Source organism: Echinops telfairi, unplaced genomic scaffold (genome assembly GCF_000313985.2).
Source record: "Echinops telfairi isolate 266 unplaced genomic scaffold, ASM31398v2 ScPeMD7_18;HRSCAF=68, whole genome shotgun sequence".
In the NCBI taxonomy this organism is placed as follows: Eukaryota; Metazoa; Chordata; class Mammalia; order Afrosoricida; family Tenrecidae; genus Echinops; species Echinops telfairi.
Genome location: NW_022103915.1, coordinates 19108574 through 19115117, shown reverse-complemented (window position 1 = coordinate 19115117; position 6544 = coordinate 19108574). Strand labels below are relative to the sequence as shown.

Genomic DNA, 6544 nt, shown 5'->3' with positions numbered 1-6544 from the left:
ATGATTATTGGATAAGTAATTAAGCACACATGACACCCTTTGTTTTGATAACTACTGCTGTTTATTTTTCATGCTTCTGCTGTGTCCATATGTGCATGCATTTTTGGAACTTATAAAGCACAAATAAAAAGTATTAATATCAAGTTTTCCAGAAAGATATTTTAATATGTGAGTCTGCATGTGTTGTATTTAACAATTATGTCAGTGGTTTTCCACCCTCTATTGACCCTTGACTTGGTTGTGCTTGTCAAAAAAAATGTGGATGCCAGATGCAGACTTTTCAAATAATCCTGTATATTTAAGATAATGTATCAAGGGCCTTAACTAGAACTCCACTATATAGTATTCTAAATCCTAAAACTTATATTCAATAAATAATCAAAAATGTTGCTAAAAATATGTGCAAAAGGATTTTCCTCCCAATAATTGTTAAAGGAAGAACTGGAACTAGCTTCTAACAATAAAATATGTTTCAATTTTAGCAATAGCCATAATTTTTAAAATTAATATTCAGTAGCAGTTTTAAGATGTATTTTATAGTAATTAATTCAATGGCTAGAGCACTCAGTATATTGTTAAATTATGAGAAATCGAATTAGCATTAATCATGTAGTATAATTCTAATTCCATAAAACCAAATTTATACAAATTAATTAGAAGAGAAGGCATAGGATAGTCAAATTATAGACAATTTTTAAAAATCTTTATACTTTTCTATGCTCTTCACATCATAGACTGTGAGCATGTGTTGTTTTATAATCAAAGGGAAAAAATTCTTAAAAATAGCACCCAGCTCTGACAAGGGTATAAAGAAACTAGAAGCAACATATATTGTTGGTCTCACTACAAATCAGTTTACCATTTTAGAATAGCTATTTTCTTTAAACAAACTCATAATATTTTGATTAGTAAACTGAAGCCAATAATCCTGAGAAACAGAAAACTGAACATTAAAGGAATGTTTTTCATAGAGCTATTGTTTATTCTAAAATTTTAAAGTAACATCAGTAGGATACATTCTTTCACTAGTGTAGGAAAGGATTCAAAGATTTTTCAGTGATAACCAAGGCAAGATTATTGCATAGAAAATTCTCATAAGACAGGAAAGGAACATAAAATTTTAAATATTTTGCAATTCCATATGTGTTATTAGCCCCAAAGTCTGTTAACACCCCAAAAATAATAATAACCCGAATAGAGACTAAACATAAAGATATAAAGTTAATAAATCAGTACCCTCTGGTTCATTACATAAGCTATTCTTAGATGCAATGGAAGGCTTCAGAGTTTCTAAATTTCTTTTAGTTAAAATATGTTTTCCAAATGGCTTGCTTTATAGTGGAGGGAGAGAACAATGCTTAAAATAAAAGTAAGTAAATCTATAGATCTATATAGACAGCTATTACATGTTGTACAGAAAGGGGTCTTAAACCAAAGCTCCTGACAATTCCAATTCACAGCCAAGAGAGAGGGGAGGCTAGAACTGCTCCCTTTGGGTTTCTGAGGCTGCAAATCATTAAGGAAGCAGCTGCTTCTTCATCTTTCTCCCAGGAAGAGGCTGCTGGGTTAGGCCTTGTTGCTGGAGATCCAATGTGCATCCCACAAAGTCGCCAGGACTCCTTACCAATAGGTATAGACATTTTAAAATTAGACTTGCAAGATTCAGCATATGTTTAATATTCTGTAAAGTTCTTAAGAACCCCCTGCTATACAGACAAGTTTTTTTTAGTCAATATATTTTTGTAAAAACAAATCTTGTGCAATAATTAATGGATTTGTATGTGTATGTGTATGGCAACTTGTGTTAGGCAAACAAAAGGATTTATTGACTCACTTCAGTGAAAGGGAAAAGAGTAATTATGAATTTAAGCACAGCTGGATCCAGGAGTCCAATCAATGTAATACAGAAACAAGCTTTACATTTATAAAAAATTGTTTGTATGTTGACTCTGTTCTCTTCAATATTGACTCCATTCTCATCAGCCTCTCTCTTCCTTGTAACGAGATGATGGCTATTTGCTCCGTATGTCTTCTTTTCTGCTCAATCTCAGAGAAAAGTTACTTTGTTTTTCTAACATTTGCTCCCCAAAACCCAAAATTTGATGTCCAATGGCCTAAGGAAAACTGAGAGACAAAAGAATGGAGCCTATAGGTGGAGTGTGAAAATAGTGGGCAGGTTACTCCCATAGATAGACAATACTATGGGCTTATTCTCACTGGGAATCTCTAAAGGTAGAACTTGTGTTTTAATTTACTCTCCAGAAAATACATATTAATTTAATGAATGAATAAATGAAACACTGAATGAATGAATCAACCAAGCACTCAAGTTATTGAGTCAATCAAACCATAAGCCATTGTGTCGTGAGCAAATCAATGAGAGACCAGAAAAGGATAGAAATGAATTTATGGTCAATTCAATTGTCCGTTTTCACATGTGGGTTATGGAACACACTGCTGCATCACTGATACTGCTGGGGTTTCATGAGGGACCAGGAAAGAGAGACGAACGGGTGAAACCAGACACTGGTAAAGGTTGCAAATCTTCACCCCAGACATTGGAGCTGCCCCAGTATTCTCTAGGGAACCAGATCTTTCTTTGCTCTGTTCTTACTGTAAATGACATCACTTCAAAATAGATGATTTCTTAATGACAAGAGAAACCAGTGTGTGCAAAAATTTAAAATTCTATTATTTTTGGCACTATATGTTAGTGGTAATGGGCATATGCTGAAAATGAATTAATTCAAGTACTCAGTTTATATCAGAACATAAGACATTAGAAATCATTGGTTCCAGGAGAAGTTAAATAAAGTTTATGATCCTGTGAAGAAACAATGTGCTAGAATCTAGATCAAGGAATAACCTCCTACCACTGGTGATCAATCTAATTGAAGATTAATATTTAATATATAATTGAATCAATGGTTATATTCATAGGCTTCAGCCATTTTTAAACTTTTACTATGCATCATAAAATTTTCCATACCTTCATAAAACCTCCAGATAATCAGTGTTAGTAGTTCAAATAATCATATTAGTTGGGGTGGGGCACAGTATTTTTAAAAAGTGATTTCAATGTGGAGCCTGTGCTTATAACCATTAGGAAAGTTGATGACTATAGTTGTTGATTTTTTAAAGCGTTTTTCAAAGTTCACTCAACAGAATAAAATAATTAATCACACTTTACTCTGTCCTTCTTGCATCTTCAAACCAGGACCACAGATTGTAATAGTAACATATTCTCTAGCAGGGCTCCAGCAGACGTAGACATTGTCAAAAGTAATGATGATTTAGAATAATCTAAACACTTTTCATAGCAGCTGATAGCACAATGAGTTAGAGACCTAAATTCTCTTGGCTAATCCATCTGAGTGTACTTTGTTATGACATTGACATTTAGCCAAAGTACTCCATCTAAACAATGAAGTTGACCTTAATTGTTTTTTGGATTATCAAAGTTTGTTGATCCTATTACGATATTTATCTTATTTGCACTTCAGTTGACTGTGACATGATTGCATATTAATTCACATACTATCTTGCTGCCTGTTAACAATATGGAAGATTTAGTTTCCTGTGAGTTTGCTCAAGAGCCTGGTGGTGTTAAGGTGAGAATGCGTACGATTCTAATCTCTTTTCATAAGCCACAGTTGAATTAGAATTGCACATCAGTGCATCATCTTCTCACAGTTTATCCTTTTTCAATCAGTTTGCCGTTTCACCTTGTTAGTTTTGACAGAGGCAAAGTAGAAATGCCAAAAGCTGTTGAATAAATGCAGCATTGAGCCTTATATATTTCAGCTGCAGACAACAAAATTCAATTGGTTTTCTTGGGTAATGTTGCTGTTCATTTTATAGCCCTTAATTAGAACCGATGTTGCTTTTTATCTGCAAAGTTCTGGTATAAAGTAAATTCTCATTTTTAAAGAGGGGGGAGGGGGAGCCGCTCACATTTAATCACACTAAACAAGCTCTTTAGACAATTTGTTCAGAAATTTCTCTAATTAAAGCTTGCCCTCCAGGTAATGCGGTGATCAGATCTACCAGCGGGTATAAATTAGGGACATTATGCAATTAGCACTAAGACCACAAATGGAAGTAGCAGCTGGGTGCCTGTGAGGAAGAAAATAAATGACTCCTGGGTGGCTCCTTATTAATAAGGAGATGGTCTTCTATAAGAGTGTGCTTCAGGATGGGGTCCTTCACTCAAGGAAGGGTTTTGTTTTGTTTTGTTTTTGTTTACATCTGAGCTCATTACAAAAGATCATATTAGAATATGTGTGAAAAGTTTGCCAGGAGATAAGGATTCTTAGCTTAACTCAGAAGTGGAAATTGATTTCTATTGAAGCCTCCTTAATATTGTTCAAATTCATTTCATCTTGATGCAAAAAAGTCAAGAGCCTAAGCAGGAGAAGCTTCTATATTATCATAACAATCCTTTAGGAAGATTAGCATAGGTGTGAGGTTGCATAGTTGTTTGTTTATTTTATTTTTGGTTATTGCTTTCCAAAACACTCAGCTATTAACCACAGGGTTGGTGGTTCAAATCCACCAGTTGCTCCAAAGGAGAGAGAAGTGGCAGTTGATGTTCATAAAGATTACAGCATACGACACACTGTGGGACAGTTCTACACTGTCCTAGAAGGTCAATATGACTACAGGGCAACAGACTTGTCATTGCTGTGTTTTGCTTCTTGAAAAGGGGTCATGAGCAATGGTAAAGTTCTATGTTTCCATCTTGAACCTGAGTTTGAAAATCATTTCACATAAAAAAATACTCACTTGGAATTTTATGTTGAAATACCTGCCTTTTAGACATGGCCCCCGTAGGTTGAGTCTTGTTTTACTTTCAGTGTTCTAAATTCAATTCGCTGCTGTGAGCAGCTTCTTTGTCATTGTGGTTACCCCTTTTGAGAGGTAGATATTGGTTCTAACTCAATAACGTATCTCCTTATTTCTAACAGCACAGCGATTATTCATGTTTTGTGTCTAGAAGACACAATTGTGAACATTTGATGGCTAGTCAAACTGCATCATGGTTTGAATTGCATCCCCCTCAAAAAAGTGACTGGACCACAATTCCCAGTGGTTTGGCATCTAATTAATGATGTAATTTGTCAATTAGATGGTGATGTACTCATCCCACATCACGTGGTCTGATGTGATTAGCTAATCAATTTTAAGGGAATTACGATAGAACACAACACCCTTACACTTCACAGCCATAATACCATGTAAACAAGCTTTGCCTGGGATATGACCTTCATCCCTTTCCATGCTAAAGAGGAAAAAACAAAACAGCGCGAGAGTGAAGTAAAATCATTTCATGTACATGAGTAAACTAGAGTAAATAAGTCAGAGCAAGGAAGAACTGATGCCTTTTAATTATGGCGTTGGCAAAGAATATTGAATATGCTGTGGGCTACCAGAAAATTAACAATTCTGTCCTGAAAGAAGTATGGCCAAAGTGCATCATTGTAGCAAGGATGGCAAGACTTCCTCTCAGTACTTTGGATGCTATCCAGTGGGACTAGTCTTTGGAAAAGGACATCATGCTTGGTAAAGGAGAGGGCCAGGGGAAAATAGGAAAATCCTCAGAAAGATGGATTGACACAACAGCTTCCAAATGGGCACATACCTAACAATTGTGAGGGTGGCAGGGGCCCTGGTGGTGTTTGGTTGTTCTGTACAAAGGGTCTCTGTGTATCCGGCTCAATCACACTAACCAACCACAGAGGAAAGAAGGTGATTTTCCCGGGGACACTTAGAAGATACACTATATGGAAAGATATTCCTGTGAACCACTTCATCATAGTTATGTTGAGTTCCTAAGGGTTGAGGAAAAATATGGAAATTGGCTCATAATATCACTTCTCACATTGCCCAAGTGGAATATTCTTCTACAGTAAGAAAATGGGATAGGCCCTGAATCAAGACCAATGGTTTGCAGTAGCTTTTGGTTTCAAACAGGAGCAAAGAGCCATGTCTTCCTATGGTCTGTTGGCTATTCAGTACCCCAGAGGGGAGTGGCCAGTTCAGTTGGAAGAAACATAGTTTAAAAAAAAAAGAAGAAGAAGAAAGTGCGATATACTGTATAAGGAATTCAATGAAATATAGGTCTAAAAGAAAATAAGTGGCAATTAATGAAAATTAATGTCCAGTTGTAATCTTTTGGAAAGCATCATTCATTTGCTGCCATTTTTACTGATCAGCTCTTCCTTAGGGATAATAGTTCAACCTCACGTAGCATTTGAAATCTCAACAGGGGACAGGCTTCTTAGCCATTCTTAATTATAGCCAATTTAACAAGCCTCATCTCATTATGGTGCATCCTTCCTCATTGTGCTCATTGAAAACTCATTGATATGTACAGGAGTTCTGGCTAATTAGATGAGGTGAGGTTAGTCCTTAAGATGGATTATGATCTAACTGCTAATGTTAGATTTAACCAGTCAAAATGTTCTTTAGAATCTCACCAAAAGGGACCAACTCCAGATAATAGCATTGAGTTTTAGGATTCCTGGTCTATGCTTCCTTCGAA

General features: G+C 35.6%; 1 non-coding gene across 1 annotated transcript; it reads left to right on the top strand.

Moving 5' to 3' along the window:
- The first annotated feature begins 5922 nt into the window (after window positions 1-5922).
- On the top strand, window positions 5923-6057 carry LOC115868886. The gene has a single exon (XR_004045847.1). It is a non-coding gene; the product is annotated as a small nucleolar RNA SNORA2/SNORA34 family (small nucleolar RNA).
- The last annotated feature ends 487 nt before the right edge of the window (window positions 6058-6544 follow it).